The following is a 23,507-nucleotide window of genomic DNA, read 5'->3' as shown; positions in this document are numbered from 1 at the left end:
CCACAAGCATAAAATACAATATAAATACAACAGTTTTTCCATCGTATAAAACGAATAATTGCAACCAGTGTGAAGGTAATGGTATGTCCTACGTTCCGAGCCAGCTTGGCTACACCCTAGGGTGTTGCTAAACCAGATCGAATAGTTAGGGCCTTAGAAGTCAATGCCCGAAGCATAAAATACAAAATAAATACAACAGCTTTTCCATCCTATAAAACGAATAATTGCGACCAGTACGAAAGTTATGGTCATTTCTACTTTCCGGGCAACCTAGGCTTCACCCTAGGGCGTTGCTCCAACAGATTGAATAGTTAGGGCCTTGGAAGTCAACGCCCGAAGCATAAAATACGAAATAAATAGAACAGTTTTTCCACCGTATAAAACTGATAATTGCAACCAGTGTGAAAGTAATGGGCATTTCTACGTTCCGGGCAACCTAGGCTTCACTCTAGGGCGTTGCTCCACCACATCGAATAGCTACGGCCTTAGAAGTCAGCGCCAGAAGCATAAAATGCAATATAAATACAACAGTTTTTCCATCGTATAAAAGGATTAATTGCAACCAATTTGAAAGTGATGATCATTTCTACGTTCCGGGCAACCTAGGCTTCACTCTAGGGCGTTGCTCCACCAGGTCGAACACTTAGGGCCTACGAAGGCACCGCCAGAAGCATAAAATACAATATAAATATAACAGTTTTTCCATCGTATAAGACGAATAATAGCAACCTGTATGAAAGTTGTGTTCATTTCTACTTTCCGGGCAATCTAGGCTACACCCTAGGGCGTTGCTACAACAGATTTCATAGTTAGTGCCTTAGAAGTCAATGCCCGAAGCATAAAATGCAATAAAAATACAACAGTCTTTCCATCATATAAACGGAATAATTGCAACCAGTTTGAAAGTGATGGTCATTTCTACGTTCCGGGCAACCTCGGCATCACTCTAGGGCGTTGCTCCACCAGATCTAATAGTTAGTGCCTCAGAAGGCAACGCCAGAAGCATAAATTACAATATCAATACAACAGTTTTTCCATCGTATAAAACGAATAATTGCTACCGATGTGAAAGTTATGGTCATTTCTACGTTCCGGGCAACCTAGGCTTCACCCTAGGGCGTTGTTCCACCAGATGGAATAGTTAGGGCCTTAGAAGTCAACGCTCGAAGCATAAAATACAACAAAGATGCAACAGCTTTTCAATCGTATAAAACGAATAGTAGCAACCAGTGTGAAAGTTCTGGACATTTCTACGTTCCGGGCAACCTAGGCTTCACTCTTGGACGTTGCTCCACCAGATCGAATAGCTAGGACCTTAGAAGTCGAAGCCAGAACCAGGAAATACAAGAAGAATGCAACATTTTTTCCATCGTATAGCATGAATAATTGCTACCAGTGTGAAGGTAATGATCATTTCGGCGTTTCGGGCATCCTAGACTTTACTGCGAGGCATTACTCCACCAGATCGAGTAGTTAGGTCCTAAGAAGTCAACGCCAGAAGCATAAAATGCAATATTAATACAACAGCTTTTCCATCGTATAAAACGAATAATTGCAACCGGTGTGAATGTTATGGTCATTTCTACGTTCCGGGCAACCTAGGCTTCACCCTAGGGCGCTGCTCCACCAGATCGAATAGTTAGTGCCCTAGAAGTTAGCGCCACAAGCATAAAATACAATATAAATACAACAGTTTTTCCATCGTATAAAACGAATAATTGCAACCAGTGTGAAGGTAATGGTATGTCCTACGTTCCGAGCCAGCTTGGCTACACCCTAGGGTGTTGCTAAACCAGATCGAATAGTTAGGGCCTTAGAAGTCAATGCCCGAAGCATAAAATACAAAATAAATACAACAGCTTTTCCATCCTATAAAACGAATAATTGCGACCAGTACGAAAGTTATGGTCATTTCTACTTTCCGGGCAACCTAGGCTTCACCCTAGGGCGTTGCTCCAACAGATTGAATAGTTAGGGCCTTGGAAGTCAACGCCCGAAGCATAAAATACGAAATAAATAGAACAGTTTTTCCACCGTATAAAACTGATAATTGCAACCAGTGTGAAAGTAATGGGCATTTCTACGTTCCGGGCAACCTAGGCTTCACTCTAGGGCGTTGCTCCACCACATCGAATAGCTACGGCCTTAGAAGTCAGCGCCAGAAGCATAAAATGCAATATAAATACAACAGTTTTTCCATCGTATAAAAGGATTAATTGCAACCAATTTGAAAGTGATGATCATTTCTACGTTCCGGGCAACCTAGGCTTCACTCTAGGGCGTTGCTCCACCAGGTCGAACACTTAGGGCCTACGAAGGCACCGCCAGAAGCATAAAATACAATATAAATATAACAGTTTTTCCATCGTATAAGACGAATAATAGCAACCTGTATGAAAGTTGTGTTCATTTCTACTTTCCGGGCAATCTAGGCTACACCCTAGGGCGTTGCTACAACAGATTTCATAGTTAGTGCCTTAGAAGTCAATGCCCGAAGCATAAAATGCAATAAAAATACAACAGTCTTTCCATCATATAAACGGAATAATTGCAACCAGTTTGAAAGTGATGGTCATTTCTACGTTCCGGGCAACCTCGGCATCACTCTAGGGCGTTGCTCCACCAGATCTAATAGTTAGTGCCTCAGAAGGCAACGCCAGAAGCATAAATTACAATATCAATACAACAGTTTTTCCATCGTATAAAACGAATAATTGCTACCGATGTGAAAGTTATGGTCATTTCTACGTTCCGGGCAACCTAGGCTTCACCCTAGGGCGTTGTTCCACCAGATGGAATAGTTAGGGCCTTAGAAGTCAACGCTCGAAGCATAAAATACAACAAAGATGCAACAGCTTTTCAATCGTATAAAACGAATAATAGCAACCAGTGTGAAAGTTCTGGACATTTCTACGTTCCGGGCAACCTAGGCTTCACTCTTGGACGTTGCTCCACCAGATCGAATAGCTAGGACCTTAGAAGTCGAAGCCAGAACCAGGAAATACAAGAAGAATGCAACATTTTTTCCATCGTATAGCATGAATAATTGCTACCAGTGTGAAGGTAATGATCATTTCGGCGTTTCGGGCATCCTAGACTTTACTGCGAGGCATTACTCCACCAGATCGAGTAGTTAGGTCCTAAGAAGTCAACGCCAGAAGCATAAAATGCAATATATAATACAACAGCTTTTCCATCGTATAAAACGAAGAATTGCAACCGGTGTGAATGTTATGGTCATTTCTACTTTCCGGGCAACCTAGGCTTCTCGCTAGGGCGTTGGCCCAACAGGTTGAATAGTTAGGGCCTTAGAAGTCAACGCCCGAAGCATAAAATGCAATAAAAATACAACAGCTTTTCCATCGTATAAAACGTATAATTGCAACCAGTGTGAAAGTTATGGACATTTCTACATTCCGAGCAACCTAGGCTTCACTCTAGTGCGTTGCTCCACCAGATCGAATAGTTTGGGACTTAGCAGTCAACGCCAGAAGCATACAATACAATAAAGATGCAACAGTTTTTCCATCGTATAACAGGAATAATTGCAACCAGTGTGAAGGTAATGGGCATTTCTACGTTCCGGGAAACCTTGGCTTCACTCTAGGGAGTTGCTCCACCAAATCGAATAGCTGCGGCCTTAGAAGTCAACGCCAGAAGCATAAAATACAGTATAAATACAACAATTTTTCCATTGCATAGCATGACTAATTGCAACCAGTGCGAAAGTAACGATCATTTCGACGTTTCGGGCATCCTAAACTTAACTCTGAGGCGTTGCTCCACCAGATCGAAGAGTTAGGCTCTAAGAAGTCAACACCGGAAGCATAAAATACAATTTAAATACAACAGCTTTTCCATCGTAGAAAACGAATAATTGCAACCTGTGTGAAGGTTATGGTCATATCTACGTTCCGGGCAACATAGGCTTCACTGTAGGGTGTTGCTCCACCAGATCGAATAGGTAGGGCCATAGAAGTCTACGCCCGAAGCATAAAATGCAATATAAATACAACAGTTTTTCCATCGTATAAATGGATTGATTGCAACCAGTTTGAAAGTGATGATCGTTTCTACGTTCCGGGCAACCTAGGCTTCACTCTAGGGAGTTGCTCCAACAGATCGAGCAGCTACGACCTTAGAAGTCGAAGCCAGAAGCAGTAAATACAATAAAAATGCAACAGTTTTTCCATCGTATAGCATGACTAATTGCAACCAGTGCGATAGTAATGATCACTTCGACGTTTCGGGCATCCCAGACTTAACTCTGAGGCGTTGCTCCACCAGATCGAAGAGTTAGGGCCTTAGAAGTCAACGCCCGAAGCATAAAATACAAAATAAGTAGAACAGTTTTTCCATTGTATATAACGAATAATTGCTACCAGTGTGAAAGTTATGGACATTTCTACGTTCCGGCAACCTAGGCTTCACCCTAGGGCGTTGTTCCAACAGATCGAATAGTTAGGGCCTAAGAAGTTAACGCCAGAAGCATAAAATACAATATAAATACAACAGCTTTTCCATCCTATAAAACGAATAATTGCGACCAGTACGATAGTTATGGTCATTTCTACTTTCCGGGCAACCTAGGCTTCTCGCTAGGGCGTTGGCCCAACAGGTTGAATAGTTAGGGCCTTAGAAGTCAACGCCCGAAGCATAAAATGCAATAAAAATACAACAGCTTTTCCATCGTATAAAACGTATAATTGCAACCAGTGTGAAAGTTATGGACATTTCTACATTCCGAGCAACCTAGGCTTCACTCTAGTGCGTTGCTCCACCAGATCGAATAGTTTGGGTCTTAGCAGTCAACGCCAGAAGCATACAATACAATAAAGATGCAACAGTTTTTCCATCGTATAACAGGAATAATTGCAACCAGTGTGAAGGTAATGGTATGTCCTATGTTCCGAGCCAGCTTGGCTACACCCTAGGGTGTTGCTAAACCAGATCGAATAGTTAGGGCCTTAGAAGTCAATGCCCGAAGCATAAAATACGATATAAATACCACAGCTTTTCCGTCGTATAAAACGAATAATTGCAACCAGTGTGAAAGTTATGGTCATTTCTACGTTCCGGGCAACCTAGGCTTCACTCTGTGGCGTTGCTCCACCAGATCGAATAGATAGAGCCTTAGAAGTCAACGCCACAAGCATAAAATACAATAAAGATGCAACAATTTATCCATCGTATAACAGGAATAATTGCAACCAGTGTGAAGGTAATGGTATGTCCTACGTTCCGAGCCATCTTGGCTACACCCTAGCGTGTTGCTAAACCAGATCGAATAGTTAGGGCCTTAGAAGTCAATGCCCGAAGCATAAAATACAAAATAAATAGAACAGTTTTTCCATTGTATAAAACGAATAATAGTAACCAGTGTGAAAATTATGGTCATTTCTACGTTCCGGGCAACCTAGGCCTCACTCTAGGGCGTTGCACCACCAGATCGAATAGTTAGGGCCTTAGAAGTCAACGCCCGAAGCATAAACTACAAAATAAATAGAACAGTTTTTCCATTCTATAAAAAGAATAATTGCTACCAGTGTGAAAGTTGTGGTTATTTCTACTTTCCGGGCAACCTAGGCTTCACGCTAGGGTGTTGCTCCAACAGATTGAATAGATAGGGCCTTAGAAGTCAACGCCCGAAGCATAAAATACAAAATAAATGGAACAGTTTTTCCATCGTATAAAACTAATAATTGCAACCAGTGTGAAAGTAATGGGCATTTCTACGTTCCGGGAAACCTAGGCTTCACTCTAGGGCGTTGCTCCACCAAATCGAATAGCTGCGGCCTTAGAAGTCAACGACAGAAGCATAAAATACAGTATAAATACAACAATTTTTCCATTGTATAGCATGACTAATTGCAACCAGTGCGAAAGTAACGATCATTTCGACGTTTCGGGCATCCTAGACTTATCTCTGAAGCGCTGCTCCACCAGATCGAAGAGTTAGGGTCTAAGAAGTCAACACCGGAAGGATGAAATACAATTTAAATTCAACAGCTTTTCCATCGTAGAAAACGAATAATTGCAACCTGTGTGAAGGTTATGGTCATATCTACGTTCCGGGCAACCTAGGCTTCACTGTAGGGTGTTGCTGCACCAGATCGAATAGATAGGGCCTAAGAAGTAAACGCCAGAAGCATAAAATACAATATAAATATAACAGTTTTTCCATCGTATAAAACTAATAATAGCAACCAGTGAGAAAGTTCTGGTCATTTCTACGTTCCGGGCAACCTAGGCTTCACTCTATGGCGTTGCTCCACCAGATCGAATAGTTAGGGCCTTAGAAGTCAACGCCCGAAGCATAAAATACAATAAAAATACAACAGTCTTTCCACACTATAACAGGAACAATTGCAACCCGTGTGAAGGTGATTGTCATTTGTACGTTCCAGGCAACCTAGGCTTCACTCTAGGGCGTTGTTCCACCAGATCGAATTGCTAGGGCCTAAGAAGTCACCGCCAGAAGCATAACATACAAAATAAATATAACAGTTTTTCCATCGTATAGAACGAATAATAGCAATCAGTGTGAATGTTATGGTCATTTCTACGTTCCGGGCAACCTAGGCTTCACTCTAGGGCGTTGCTCCACCAGATCCAACAGTTAGGGCCTTAGAAGTCAACGCCCGAAGCATAAAATACAAAATAAATAGAACAGTTTTTCCATTGTATAAAACGAATAATTGCTACCAGTGTAAAAGTTATGGTCATTTCTACGTTCCGGGCAACCTACGCTTCACCCTAGGGCGTTGTTCCACCAGATCGAATAGTTAGGGCCTAAGAAGTGAACGCCAGAAGCATAAAATACAATATAAATACAACAGTTTTTCCATCATATAAAACGAGTAATTGCAACCAGTATAAAAGTTGTGGTCATTTCTACGTTCCGGGCAACCTAGGCTACACCCTAGGGCGTTGCTCCAACAGATTGAATAGTTAGGGCCTTAGAAGCCAATGCCCGAAGCATAAAATGCAATAAAAATACAACAGTCTTTCCATCATATAACCGGAATAATTGCAACCAGTTTGAAAGTGATGGTCATTTCTACGTTCCGGGCAACCTCGGCATCACTCTAGGGCGTTGCTCCACCAGATCGATTAGTTAGTGCCTTAGAAATCAACGCCAGTAGCATAAAATACAATATCAATACAACAGCTTTTCCATCGTATAAAACGAATAATTGCAACCAGCATGAAGGTTATGGTCATTTCTACTTTCCGGGCAACCTAGGATCCACCCTAGGGCGTTGCTGCAACCGATTGAATAGTTAGGGCCTTAGACGTCAACGCCCGAAGCATAAAATACAATATAAATACAACAGCTTTTCCCTCGTATAAAACGAATAATTGCAACCAGTGTGAAAGTAATGGTCATTTCTAGGTTCCGGGCAACCTAGGCTTCACTCTAGGGCGTTGCTCCACCACATCGAATAGCTACGGCCTTAAAATACAGCGTCAGAAGCATAAAATACATAATAAATACAACAGTTTTTCCATCGTATAAAACGAATTATTGCAACCAGTGAGAAAGTTATGGACATTTCTACATTCCGAGCAACCTAGGCTTCACTCTAGTGCGTTGCTCCACCAGATCGAATAGTTAGGGACTTAGAAGTCAACGCCAGAAGCATAAAATACAATAAAGATGCAACAGTTTTTCCATCGTATAAGAGGAATAATTGCAACCAGTGTGAAGGTAATGGTATGTCCTACGTTCCGAGCCAGCTTGGCTACACACTAGGGTGTTGCTAAACCAGATCGAATAGTTAGGGCCTTAGAAGTCAATGCCCGAAGCATAAAATACGATATAAATACCACAGCTTTTCCGTCGTATAAAACGAATAATTGCAACCAGTGTGAATGTTATGGTCATTTCTACGTTCCGGGCAACCTAGGCTTCACTCTGGGGCGTTGCTCCACCAGATCGAATAGATAGAGCCTTAGAAGTCAACGCCACAAGCATAAAATACAATAAAGATGCAACAATTTATCCATCGTATAACAGGAATAATTGCAACCAGTGTGAAGGTAGTGGTATGTCCTGCGTTGCGAGCCAGCTTGGCTACACACTAGGGTGTTGCTAAACCAGTTCGAATAGTTAGGGCCTTAGAAGTCAATGTCCGAAGCATAAAATACAAAATAAATAGAACAGTTTTTCCATTGTATAAAACGAATAATAGTAACCAGTGTGAAAATTATGGTCATTTCTACGTTCCGGGCAACCTAGGCTTCACTCTAGGGCGTTGCTCCACCAGATCGAATAGCTATGGACTTAGCATTCAACGCCAGAAGCATAAAGTACAATAAAAATACAACAGTTTTACCATCGTATAAGAGGAATAATTGCAACCAGTGTGAAAGGAATGGTCATTTCTACGTTCTGGGCAACCTACGTTTCACCCTATGGCATTGCTCTACCAGATAGAATAGTTAGGGCCTAAGAAGTCAACGCCAGAGACATAAAATACGATATGAATGCAACAGCTGTTCCATCGTATAACATGAATAATTGCAACCAGTTTGAATGATATGGTCATGTCTACGTTCCCGTCAACCTATGCTTCAATCTAGGGCGTTGCTCCACCACATCGAATAGCTACGGCCTTAGAAGTCAACGCCAGAAGCATAAAATACAATATAGATACAACAGTTTTTCCATTGTATAAAAAGAGTAATTGCATCCAGAGTGAAAATTATGGTCATTTCTACGTTCCGGGCAACCTAGGCCTCACTCCAGGGCGTTGCACCACCAGATCGAATAGTTAGGGCCTTAGAAGTCAACGCCCGAAGCGTAAACTACAAAATAAATAGAACAGTTTTTCCATTCTATAAAAAGAATAATTGCTACCGGCGTGAAAGTTATGGTCATTTCTACGTTCCGGGAAACCCAGGCTTCACCCTAGGGCGTTGTTCCACCAGATGGAATAGTTAGGGCATAAGAAGTCAACGCCAGAAACATAAAATACGGTATAAATACAACAGCTTTTCCATCGTAAAAAACAAATAATTGCAACCAGTATGAAAGGTATGGTCATTTCTACTTTCCGGGCAACCTAGGCTTCACGCTAGGGCGTTGCTCCAACAGATTGAATAGTTAGGGCCTTAGAAGTCAACGCCCGAAGCATAAAATACAAAATAAATAGAACAGTTTTTCCATCGTATTAAACTAATAATTGCAACCAGTGTGAAAGTAATGGGCATTTCTACGTTCCGGGAAACCTTGGCTTCACTCTAGGGAGTTGCTCCACCAAATCGAATAGCTGCGGCCTTAGAAGTCAACGCCAGAAGCATAAAATACAGTATAAATACAACAATTTTTCCATTGCATAGCATGACTAATTGCAACCAGTGCGAAAGTAACGATCATTTCGACGTTTCGGGCATCCTAAACTTAACTCTGAGGCGTTGCTCCACCAGATCGAAGAGTTAGGGTCTAAGAAGTCAACACCGGAAGCATAAAATACAATTTAAATACAACAGCTTTTCCATCGTAGAAAACGAATAATTGCAACCTGTGTGAAGGTTATGGTCATATCTACGTTCCGGGCAACATAGGCTTCACTGTAGGGTGTTGCTCCACCAGATCGAATAGGTAGGGCCATAGAAGTCTACGCCCGAAGCATAAAATACAAAATAAGTAGAACAGTTTTTCCATTGTATATAACGAATAATTGCTACCAGTGTGAATGTTATGGACATTTCTACGTTCCGGCAACCTAGGCTTCACCCTAGGGCGTCGTTCCAACAGATCGAATAGTTAGGGCCTAAGAAGTTAACGCCAGAAGCATAAAATACAATATAAATACAACAGCTTTTCCATCCTATAAAACGAATAATTGCGACCAGTACGATAGTTATGGTCATTTCTACTTTCCGGGCAACCTAGGCTTCTCGCTAGGGCGTTGGCCCAACAGGTTGAATAGTTAGGGCCTTAGAAGTCAACGCCCGAAGCATAAAATGCAATAAAAATACAACAGCTTTTCCATCGTATAAAACGTATAATGGCAACCAGTGTGAAAGTTATGGACATTTCTACATTCCGAGCAACCTAGGCTTCACTCTAGTGCGTTGCTCCACCAGATCGAATAGTTTGGGACTTAGCAGTCAACGCCAGAAGCATACAATACAATAAAGATGCAACAGTTTTTCCATCGTATAACAGGAATAATTGCAACCAGTGTGAAGGTAATGCTATGTCCTATGTTCCGAGCCAGCTTGGCTACACCCTAGGGTGTTGCTAAACCAGATCGAATAGTTAGGGCCTTAGAAGTTAATGCCCGAAGCATAAAATACGATATAAATACCACAGCTTTTCCGTCGTATAAAACGAATAATTGCAACCAGTGTGAAAGTTATGGTCATTTCTACGTTCCGGGCAACCTAGGCTTCACTCTGTGGCGTTGCTCCACCAGATCGAATAGATAGAGCCTTAGAAGTCAACGCCACAAGCATAAAATACAATAAAGATGCAACAATTTATCCATCGTATAACAGGAATAATTGCAACCAGTGTGAAGGTAATGGTATGTCCTACGTTCCGAGCCATCTTGGCTACGCCCTAGCGTGTTGCTAAACCAGATCGAATAGTTAGGGCCTTAGAAGTCAATGCCCGAAGCATAAAATACAAAATAAATAGAACAGTTTTTCCATTGTATAAAACGAATAATAGTAACCAGTGTGAAAATTATGGTCATTTCTACGTTCCGGGCAACCTAGGCCTCACTCTAGGGCGTTGCACCACCAGATCGAATAGTTAGGGCCTTAGAAGTCAACGCCCGAAGCATAAACTACAAAATAAATAGAACAGTTTTTCCATTCTATAAAAAGAATAATTGCTACCAGTGTGAAAGTTGTGGTTATTTCTACCTTCCGGGCAACCTAGGCTTCACGCTAGGGTGTTGCTGCAACAGATTGAATAGATAGGGCCTTAGAAGTCCGAACGCCCGAAGCATAAAATACAAAATAAATGGAACAGTTTTTCCATCGTATAAAACTAATAATTGCAACCAGTGTGAAAGTAATGGGCATTTCTACGTTCCGGGAAACCTAGGCTTCACTCTAGGGCGTTGCTCCACCAAATCGAATAGCTGCGGCCTTAGAAGTCAACGACAGAAGCATAAAATACAGTATAAATACAACAATTTTTCCATTGTATAGCATGACTAATTGCAACCAGTGCGAAAGTAACGATCATTTCGACGTTTCGGGCATCCTAGACTTATCTCTGAAGCGCTGCTCCACCAGATCGAAGAGTTAGGGTCTAAGAAGTCAACACCGGAAGGATGAAATACAATTTAAATTCAACAGCTTTTCCATCGTAGAAAACGAATAATTGCAACCTGTGTGAAGGTTATGGTCATATCTACGTTCCGGGCAACCTAGGCTTCACTGTAGGGTGTTGCTCCACCAGATCGAATAGATAGGGCCTAAGAAGTAAACGCCAGAAGCATAAAATACAATATAAATATAACAGTTTTTCCATCGTATAAAACTAATAATAGCAACCAGTGAGAAAGTTCTGGTCATTTCTACGTTCCGGGCAACCTAGGCTTCTCTCTATGGCGTTGCTCCACCAGATCGAATAGTTAGGGCCTTAGAAGTCAACACCCGAAGCATAAAATACAATAAAAATACAACAGTCTTTCCACACTATAACAGGAACAATTGCAACCCGTGTGAAGGTGATTGTCATTTGTACGTTCCAGGCAACCTAGGCTTCACTCTAGGGCGTTGTTCCACCAGATCGAATTGCTAGGGCCTAAGAAGTCACCGCCAGAAGCATAAGATACAAAATAAATATAACAGTTTTTCCATCGTATAGAACGAATAATAGCAATCAGTGTGAATGTTATGGTCATTTCTACGTTCCGGGCAACCTAGGCTTCACTCTAGGGCGTTGCTCCACCAGATCCAACAGTTAGGGCCTTAGAAGTCAACGCCCGAAGCATAAAATACAAAATAAATAGAACAGTTTTTCCATTGTATAAAACGAATAATTGCTACCAGTGTAAAAGTTATGGTCATTTCTACGTTCCGGGCAACCTACGCTTCACCCTAGGGCGTTGTTCCACCATATCGAATAGTTAGGGCCTAAGAAGTGAACGCCAGAAGCATAAAATACAATATAAATACAACAGTTTTTCCATCATATAAAACGAGTAATTGCAACCAGTATAAAAGTTGTGGTCATTTCTACGTTCCGGGCAACCTAGGCTACACCCTAGGGCGTTGCTCCAACCGATTGAATAGTTAGGGCCTTAGAAGCCAATGCCCGAAGCATAAAATGCAATAAAAATACAACAGTCTTTCCATCATATAACCGGAATAATTGCAACCAGTTTGAAAGTGATGGTCATTTCTACGTTCCGGGCAACCTCGGCATCACTCTAGGGCGTTGCTCCACCAGATCGAATAGTTAGTGCCTTAGAAATCAACGCCAGTAGCATAAAATACAATATCAATACAACAGCTTTTCCATCGTATAAAACGAATAATTGCAACCAGTATGAAGGTTATGGTCATTTCTACTTTCCGGGCAACCTAGGATCCACCCTAGGTCGTTGCTGCAACCGATTGAATAGCTAGGGCCTTAGACGTCAACGCCCGAAGCATAAAATACAATATAAATACAACAGCTTTTCCATCGTATAAAACGAATAATTGCAACCAGTGTGAAAGTAATGGTCATTTCTAGGTTCCGGGCAACCTAGGCTTCACTCTAGGGCGTTGCTCCACCACATCGAATAGCTACGGCCTTAAAATACAACGTCAGAAGCATAAAATACATAATAAATACAACAGTTTTTCCATCGTATAAAACGAATTATTGCAACCAGTGAGAAAGTTATGGACATTTCTACATTCCGAGCAACCTAGGCTTCACTCTAGTGCGTTGCTCCACCAGATCGAATAGTTAGGGACTTAGAAGTCAACGCCAGAAGCATAAAATACAATAAAGATGCAACAGTTTTTCCATCGTATAACAGGAATAATTGCAACCAGTGTGAAGGTAATGGTATGTCCTACGTTCCGAGCCAGCTTGGCTACACACTAGGGTGTTGCTAAACCAGATCGAATAGTTAGGGCCTTAGAAGTCAATGCCCGAAGCGTAAAATACGATATAAATACCACAGCTTTTCCGTCGTATAAAACGAATAATTGCAACCAGTGTGAATGTTATGGTCATTTCTACGTTCCGGGCAACCTAGGCTTCACTCTGGGGCGTTGCTCCACCAGATCGAATAGATAGAGCCTTAGAAGTCAACGCCACAAGCATATAATACAATAAAGATGCAACAATTTATCCATCGTATAACAGGAATAATTGCAACCAGTGTGAAGGTAATGGTATGTCCTACGTTGCGAGCCAGCTTGGCTACACACTAGGGTGTTGCTAAACCAGTTCGAATAGTTAGGGCCTTAGAAGTCAATGTCCGAAGCATAAAATACAAAATAAATAGAACAGTTTTTCCATTGTATAAAACGAATAATAGTAACCAGTGTGAAAATTATGGTCATTTCTACGTTCCGGGCAACCTAGGCTTCACTCTAGGGCGTTGCTCCACCAGATCGAATAGCTATGGACTTAGCATTCAACGCCAGAAGCATAAAATACAATAAAAATACAACAGTTTTACCATCGTATAAGAGGAATAATTGCAACCAGTTTGAATGATATGGTCATTTCTACGTTCCCGTCAACCTAGGCTTCAATCTACGGCGTTGCTCCACCACATCGAATAGCTACGGCCTTAGAAGTCAACGCCAGAAGCATAAAATACAATATAGATACAACAGTTTTTCCATTGTATAAAAAGAGTAATTGCATCCAGTGTGAAAATTCTGGTCATTTCTACGTTCCGGGCAACCTAGGCTTCACTCTAGGGCGTTGCTCCACCAGATCGAATAGTTAGGGCCTTAGAAGTCAACGCCCGAAGCGTAAAATACAATAAAAATACAACAGTCGTTCCATCCTATAACAGGAATAATTGCAACCTGTGTGAAAGTGATGGTCATTTGTACGTTCCAGGCAACCTAGGCTTCACTCTAGCGCGTTGTTCCACCAGATCGAATTGTTAAGGCCTAAGGAGTCAACGCCAGGAGCATGAGATACAATATAAATATAACAGTTTTTCCATCGTATAGAACGAATAATAGCAACCAGTGTGAAAGTTATGGTCATTTCTACGTTCCGGGCAACCTAGGCTTCACTCTAGGGCGTTGCTCCACCACATCGAATAGCTACGGCCTTAGAAGTCAGCGCCAGAAGCATAAAATGCAATATAAATACAACAGTTTTTCCATCGTATAAAAGGATTAATAGCAACCAATTTGAAAGTGATGATCATTTCTACGTTCCGGGCAACCTAGGCTTCACTCTAGGGCGTTGCTCCACCAGATCGAACACTTAGGGCCTAAGAAGGCACCGCCAGAAGAATAAAATACAATATAAATATAACAGTTTTTCCATCGTATAAGACGAATAATAGCAACCAGTATGAAAGTTGTGGTCATTTCTACTTTCCGGGCAATCTAGGCTACACCCTAGGGCGTTGCTACAACAGATTTCATAGTTAGTGCCTTAGAAGTCAATGCCCGAAGCATAAAATCCAATAAAAATACAACAGTCTTTCCATCATATAAACGGAATAATTGCAACCAGTTTGAAAGTGATGGTCATTTCTACGTTCCGGGCAACCTCGGCATCACTCTAGGGCGTTGCTCCACCAGATCTAATAGTTAGTGCCTCAGAAGGCAACGCCAGAAGCATAAATTACAATATCAATACAACAGTTTTTCCATCGTATAAAACGAATAATTGCTACCGATGTGAAAGTTATGGTCATTTCTACGTTCCGGGCAACCTAGGCTTCACCCTAGGGCGTTGTTCCACCAGATGGAATAGTTAGGGCCTTAGAAGTCAACGCTCGAAGCATAAAATACAACAAAGATGCAACAGCTTTTCAATCGTATAAAACGAATAATAGCAACCAGTGTGAAAGTTCTGGACATTTCTACGTTCCGGGCAACCTAGGCTTCACTCTTGGACGTTGCTCCACCAGATCGAATAGCTAGGACCTTAGAAGTCGAAGCCAGAACCAGGAAATACAAGAAGAATGCAACATTTTTTCCATCGTATAGCATGAATAATTGCTACCAGTGTGAAGGTAATGATCATTTCGGCGTTTCGGGCATCCTAGACTTAACTGCGAGGCATTACTCCACCAGATCGAGTAGTTAGGTCCTAAGAAGTCAACGCCAGAAGCATAAAATGCAATATTAATACAACAGCTTTTCCATCGTATAAAACGAATAATTGCAACCGGTGTGAATGTTATGGTCATTTCTACGTTCCGGGCAACCTAGGCTTCACTCTAGGGCGTTGCTCCACCACATCGAATAGCTACGGCCTTAGAAGTCAACGCCAGAAGCATAAAATACAATATAGATACAACAGTTTTTCCATTGTATAAAAAGAGTAATTGCATCCAGAGTGAAAATTATGGTCATTTCTACGTTCCGGGCAACCTAGGCCTCACTCCAGGGCGTTGCACCACCAGATCGAATAGTTAGGGCCTTAGAAGTCAACGCCCGAAGCGTAAACTACAAAATAAATAGAACAGTTTTTCCATTCTATAAAAAGAATAATTGCTACCGGCGTGAAAGTTATGGTCATTTCTACGTTCCGGGAAACCCAGGCTTCACCCTAGGGCGTTGTTCCACCAGATGGAATAGTTAGGGCATAAGAAGTCAACGCCAGAAACATAAAATACGGTATAAATACAACAGCTTTTCCATCGTAAAAAACAAATAATTGCAACCAGTATGAAAGGTATGGTCATTTCTACTTTCCGGGCAACCTAGGCTTCACGCTAGGGCGTTGCTCCAACAGATTGAATAGTTAGGGCCTTAGAAGTCAACGCCCGAAGCATAAAATACAAAATAAATAGAACAGTTTTTCCATCGTATTAAACTAATAATTGCAACCAGTGTGAAAGTAATGGGCATTTCTACGTTCCGGGAAACCTTGGCTTCACTCTAGGGAGTTGCTCCACCAAATCGAATAGCTGCGGCCTTAGAAGTCAACGCCAGAAGCATAAAATACAGTATAAATACAACAATTTTTCCATTGCATAGCATGACTAATTGCAACCAGTGCGAAAGTAACGATCATTTCGACGTTTCGGGCATCCTAAACTTAACTCTGAGGCGTTGCTCCACCAGATCGAAGAGTTAGGGTCTAAGAAGTCAACACCGGAAGCATAAAATACAATTTAAATACAACAGCTTTTCCATCGTAGAAAACGAATAATTGCAACCTGTGTGAAGGTTATGGTCATATCTACGTTCCGGGCAACATAGGCTTCACTGTAGGGTGTTGCTCCACCAGATCGAATAGGTAGGGCCATAGAAGTCTACGCCCGAAGCATAAAATACAAAATAAGTAGAACAGTTTTTCCATTGTATATAACGAATAATTGCTACCAGTGTGAATGTTATGGACATTTCTACGTTCCGGCAACCTAGGCTTCACCCTAGGGCGTCGTTCCAACAGATCGAATAGTTAGGGCCTAAGAAGTTAACGCCAGAAGCATAAAATACAATATAAATACAACAGCTTTTCCATCCTATAAAACGAATAATTGCGACCAGTACGATAGTTATGGTCATTTCTACTTTCCGGGCAACCTAGGCTTCTCGCTAGGGCGTTGGCCCAACAGGTTGAATAGTTAGGGCCTTAGAAGTCAACGCCCGAAGCATAAAATGCAATAAAAATACAACAGCTTTTCCATCGTATAAAACGTATAATGGCAACCAGTGTGAAAGTTATGGACATTTCTACATTCCGAGCAACCTAGGCTTCACTCTAGTGCGTTGCTCCACCAGATCGAATAGTTTGGGACTTAGCAGTCAACGCCAGAAGCATACAATACAATAAAGATGCAACAGTTTTTCCATCGTATAACAGGAATAATTGCAACCAGTGTGAAGGTAATGCTATGTCCTATGTTCCGAGCCAGCTTGGCTACACCCTAGGGTGTTGCTAAACCAGATCGAATAGTTAGGGCCTTAGAAGTTAATGCCCGAAGCATAAAATACGATATAAATACCACAGCTTTTCCGTCGTATAAAACGAATAATTGCAACCAGTGTGAAAGTTATGGTCATTTCTACGTTCCGGGCAACCTAGGCTTCACTCTGTGGCGTTGCTCCACCAGATCGAATAGATAGAGCCTTAGAAGTCAACGCCACAAGCATAAAATACAATAAAGATGCAACAATTTATCCATCGTATAACAGGAATAATTGCAACCAGTGTGAAGGTAATGGTATGTCCTACGTTCCGAGCCATCTTGGCTACGCCCTAGCGTGTTGCTAAACCAGATCGAATAGTTAGGGCCTTAGAAGTCAATGCCCGAAGCATAAAATACAAAATAAATAGAACAGTTTTTCCATTGTATAAAACGAATAATAGTAACCAGTGTGAAAATTATGGTCATTTCTACGTTCCGGGCAACCTAGGCCTCACTCTAGGGCGTTGCACCACCAGATCGAATAGTTAGGGCCTTAGAAGTCAACGCCCGAAGCATAAACTACAAAATAAATAGAACAGTTTTTCCATTCTATAAAAAGAATAATTGCTACCAGTGTGAAAGTTGTGGTTATTTCTACCTTCCGGGCAACCTAGGCTTCACGCTAGGGTGTTGCTGCAACAGATTGAATAGATAGGGCCTTAGAAGTCCGAACGCCCGAAGCATAAAATACAAAATAAATGGAACAGTTTTTCCATCGTATAAAACTAATAATTGCAACCAGTGTGAAAGTAATGGGCATTTCTACGTTCCGGGAAACCTAGGCTTCACTCTAGGGCGTTGCTCCACCAAATCGAATAGCTGCGGCCTTAGAAGTCAACGACAGAAGCATAAAATACAGTATAAATACAACAATTTTCCATTGTATAGCATGACTAATTGCAACCAGTGCGAAAGTAACGATCATTTCGACGTTTCGGGCATCCTAGACTTATCTCTGAAGCGCTGCTCCACCAGATCGAAGAGTTAGGGTCTAAGAAGTCAACACCGGAAGCATAAAATACAATATAAATATAACAGTTTTTCCATCGTATAAAACTAATAATAGCAACCAGTGTGAAAATTATGGTCATTTCTACGTTCCGGGCAACCTAGGCTTCACTCTATGGCGTTGCTCCACCAGATCGAATAGCTATGGACTTAGCATTCAACGCCAGAAGCATAAAATACAATAAAAATACAACAGTTTTACCATCGTATAAGAGGAATAATTGCAACCAGTTTGAATGATATGGTCATTTCTACGTTCCCGTCAACCTAGGCTTCAATCTACGGCGTTGCTCCACCACATCGAATAGCTACGGCCTTAGAAGTCAACGCCAGAAGCATAAAATACAATATAGATACAACAGTTTTTCCATTGTATAAAAAGAGTAATTGCATCCAGTGTGAAAATTCTGGTCATTTCTACGTTCCGGGCAACCTAGGCTTCACTCTAGGGCGTTGCTCCACCAGATCGAATAGTTAGGGCCTTAGAAGTCAACGCCCGAAGCGTAAAATACAATAAAAATACAACAGTCGTTCCATCCTATAACAGGAATAATTGCAACCTGTGTGAAAGTGATGGTCATTTGTACGTTCCAGGCAACCTAGGCTTCACTCTAGCGCGTTGTTCCACCAGATCGAATTGTTAAGGCCTAAGGAGTCAACGCCAGGAGCATGAGATACAATATAAATATAACAGTTTTTCCATCGTATAGAACGAATAATAGCAACCAGTGTGAAAGTTATGGTCATTTCTACGTTCCGGGCAACCTAGGCTTCACTCTAGGGCGTTGCTCCACCACATCGAATAGCTACGGCCTTAGAAGTCAGCGCCAGAAGCATAAAATGCAATATAAATACAACAGTTTTTCCATCGTATAAAAGGATTAATAGCAACCAATTTGAAAGTGATGATCATTTCTACGTTCCGGGCAACCTAGGCTTCACTCTAGGGCGTTGCTCCACCAGATCGAACACTTAGGGCCTAAGAAGGCACCGCCAGAAGAATAAAATACAATATAAATATAACAGTTTTTCCATCGTATAAGACGAATAATAGCAACCAGTATGAAAGTTGTGGTCATTTCTACTTTCCGGGCAATCTAGGCTACACCCTAGGGCGTTGCTACAACAGATTTCATAGTTAGTGCCTTAGAAGTCAATGCCCGAAGCATAAAATCCAATAAAAATACAACAGTCTTTCCATCATATAAACGGAATAATTGCAACCAGTTTGAAAGTGATGGTCATTTCTACGTTCCGGGCAACCTCGGCATCACTCTAGGGCGTTGCTCCACCAGATCTAATAGTTAGTGCCTCAGAAGGCAACGCCAGAAGCATAAATTACAATATCAATACAACAGTTTTTCCATCGTATAAAACGAATAATTGCTACCGATGTGAAAGTTATGGTCATTTCTACGTTCCGGGCAACCTAGGCTTCACCCTAGGGCGTTGTTCCACCAGATGGAATAGTTAGGGCCTTAGAAGTCAACGCTCGAAGCATAAAATACAACAAAGATGCAACAGCTTTTCAATCGTATAAAACGAATAATAGCAACCAGTGTGAAAGTTCTGGACATTTCTACGTTCCGGGCAACCTAGGCTTCACTCTTGGACGTTGCTCCACCAGATCGAATAGCTAGGACCTTAGAAGTCGAAGCCAGAACCAGGAAATACAAGAAGAATGCAACATTTTTTCCATCGTATAGCATGAATAATTGCTACCAGTGTGAAGGTAATGATCATTTCGGCGTTTCGGGCATCCTAGACTTAACTGCGAGGCATTACTCCACCAGATCGAGTAGTTAGGTCCTAAGAAGTCAACGCCAGAAGCATAAAATGCAATATTAATACAACAGCTTTTCCATCGTATAAAACGAATAATTGCAACCGGTGTGAATGTTATGGTCATTTCTACGTTCCGGGCAACCTAGGCTTCACTCTAGGGCGTTGCTCCACCACATCGAATAGCTACGGCCTTAGAAGTCAACGCCAGAAGCATAAAATACAATATAGATACAACAGTTTTTCCATTGTATAAAAAGAGTAATTGCATCCAGAGTGAAAATTATGGTCATTTCTACGTTCCGGGCAACCTAGGCCTCACTCCAGGGCGTTGCACCACCAGATCGAATAGTTAGGGCCTTAGAAGTCAACGCCCGAAGCGTAAACTACAAAATAAATAGAACAGTTTTTCCATTCTATAAAAAGAATAATTGCTACCGGCGTGAAAGTTATGGTCATTTCTACGTTCCGGGAAACCCAGGCTTCACCCTAGGGCGTTGTTCCACCAGATGGAATAGTTAGGGCATAAGAAGTCAACGCCAGAAACATAAAATACGGTATAAATACAACAGCTTTTCCATCGTAAAAAACAAATAATTGCAACCAGTATGAAAGGTATGGTCATTTCTACTTTCCGGGCAACCTAGGCTTCACGCTAGGGCGTTGCTCCAACAGATTGAATAGTTAGGGCCTTAGAAGTCAACGCCCGAAGCATAAAATACAAAATAAATAGAACAGTTTTTCCATCGTATTAAACTAATAATTGCAACCAGTGTGAAAGTAATGGGCATTTCTACGTTCCGGGAAACCTTGGCTTCACTCTAGGGAGTTGCTCCACCAAATCGAATAGCTGCGGCCTTAGAAGTCAACGCCAGAAGCATAAAATACAGTATAAATACAACAATTTTTCCATTGCATAGCATGACTAATTGCAACCAGTGCGAAAGTAACGATCATTTCGACGTTTCGGGCATCCTAAACTTAACTCTGAGGCGTTGCTCCACCAGATCGAAGAGTTAGGGTCTAAGAAGTCAACACCGGAAGCATAAAATACAATTTAAATACAACAGCTTTTCCATCGTAGAAAACGAATAATTGCAACCTGTGTGAAGGTTATGGTCATATCTACGTTCCGGGCAACATAGGCTTCACTGTAGGGTGTTGCTCCACCAGATCGAATAGGTAGGGCCATAGAAGTCTACGCCCGAAGCATAAAATACAAAATAAGTAGAACAGTTTTTCCATTGTATATAACGAATAATTGCTACCAGTGTGAATGTTATGGACATTTCTACGTTCCGGCAACCTAGGCTTCACCCTAGGGCGTCGTTCCAACAGATCGAATAGTTAGGGCCTAAGAAGTTAACGCCAGAAGCATAAAATACAATATAAATACAACAGCTTTTCCATCCTATAAAACGAATAATTGCGACCAGTACGATAGTTATGGTCATTTCTACTTTCCGGGCAACCTAGGCTTCTCGCTAGGGCGTTGGCCCAACAGGTTGAATAGTTAGGGCCTTAGAAGTCAACGCCCGAAGCATAAAATGCAATAAAAATACAACAGCTTTTCCATCGTATAAAACGTATAATGGCAACCAGTGTGAAAGTTATGGACATTTCTACATTCCGAGCAACCTAGGCTTCACTCTAGTGCGTTGCTCCACCAGATCGAATAGTTTGGGACTTAGCAGTCAACGCCAGAAGCATACAATACAATAAAGATGCAACAGTTTTTCCATCGTATAACAGGAATAATTGCAACCAGTGTGAAGGTAATGCTATGTCCTATGTTCCGAGCCAGCTTGGCTACACCCTAGGGTGTTGCTAAACCAGATCGAATAGTTAGGGCCTTAGAAGTTAATGCCCGAAGCATAAAATACGATATAAATACCACAGCTTTTCCGTCGTATAAAACGAATAATTGCAACCAGTGTGAAAGTTATGGTCATTTCTACGTTCCGGGCAACCTAGGCTTCACTCTGTGGCGTTGCTCCACCAGATCGAATAGATAGAGCCTTAGAAGTCAACGCCACAAGCATAAAATACAATAAAGATGCAACAATTTATCCATCGTATAACAGGAATAATTGCAACCAGTGTGAAGGTAATGGTATGTCCTACGTTCCGAGCCATCTTGGCTACGCCCTAGCGTGTTGCTAAACCAGATCGAATAGTTAGGGCCTTAGAAGTCAATGCCCGAAGCATAAAATACAAAATAAATAGAACAGTTTTTCCATTGTATAAAACGAATAATAGTAACCAGTGTGAAAATTATGGTCATTTCTACGTTCCGGGCAACCTAGGCCTCACTCTAGGGCGTTGCACCACCAGATCGAATAGTTAGGGCCTTAGAAGTCAACGCCCGAAGCATAAACTACAAAATAAATAGAACAGTTTTTCCATTCTATAAAAAGAATAATTGCTACCAGTGTGAAAGTTGTGGTTATTTCTACCTTCCGGGCAACCTAGGCTTCACGCTAGGGTGTTGCTGCAACAGATTGAATAGATAGGGCCTTAGAAGTCCGAACGCCCGAAGCATAAAATACAAAATAAATGGAACAGTTTTTCCATCGTATAAAACTAATAATTGCAACCAGTGTGAAAGTAATGGGCATTTCTACGTTCCGGGAAACCTAGGCTTCACTCTAGGGCGTTGCTCCACCAAATCGAATAGCTGCGGCCTTAGAAGTCAACGACAGAAGCATAAAATACAGTATAAATACAACAATTTTCCATTGTATAGCATGACTAATTGCAACCAGTGCGAAAGTAACGATCATTTCGACGTTTCGGGCATCCTAGACTTATCTCTGAAGCGCTGCTCCACCAGATCGAAGAGTTAGGGTCTAAGAAGTCAACACCGGAAGCATAAAATACAATATAAATATAACAGTTTTTCCATCGTATAAAACTAATAATAGCAACCAGTGAGAAAGTTCTGGTCATTTCTACGTTCCGGGCAACCTAGGCTTCACTCTATGGCGTTGCTCCACCAGATCGAATAGTTAGGGCCTTAGAAGTCAACACCCGAAGCATAAAATACAATAAAAATACAACAGTCTTTCCACACTATAACAGGAACAATTGCAACCCGTGTGAAGGTGATTGTCATTTGTACGTTCCAGGCAACCTAGGCTTCACTCTAGGGCGTTGTTCCACCAGATCGAATTGCTAGGGCCTAAGAAGTCACCGCCAGAAGCATAAGATACAAAATAAATATAACAGTTTTTCCATCGTATAGAACGAATAATAGCAATCAGTGTGAATGTTATGGTCATTTCTACGTTCCGGGCAACCTAGGCTTCACTCTAGGGCGTTGCTCCACCAGATCCAACAGTTAGGGCCTTAGAAGTCAACGCCCGAAGCATAAAATACAAAATAAATAGAACAGTTTTTCCATTGTATAAAACGAATAATTGCTACCAGTGTAAAAGTTATGGTCATTTCTACGTTCCGGGCAACCTAGGCTACACCCTAGGGCGTTGCTCCAACCGATTGAATAGTTAGGGCCTTAGAAGCCAATGCCCGAAGCATAAAATGCAATAAAAATACAACAGTCTTTCCATCATATAACCGGAATAATTGCAACCAGTTTGAAAGTGATGGTCATTTCTACGTTCCGGG

Source organism: Calliopsis andreniformis, unplaced genomic scaffold (genome assembly GCF_051401765.1).
Source record: "Calliopsis andreniformis isolate RMS-2024a unplaced genomic scaffold, iyCalAndr_principal scaffold0002, whole genome shotgun sequence".
NCBI classification, from domain to species: domain Eukaryota; kingdom Metazoa; phylum Arthropoda; class Insecta; order Hymenoptera; family Andrenidae; genus Calliopsis; species Calliopsis andreniformis.
Note: the sequence above shows the minus strand (reverse complement) of the source record.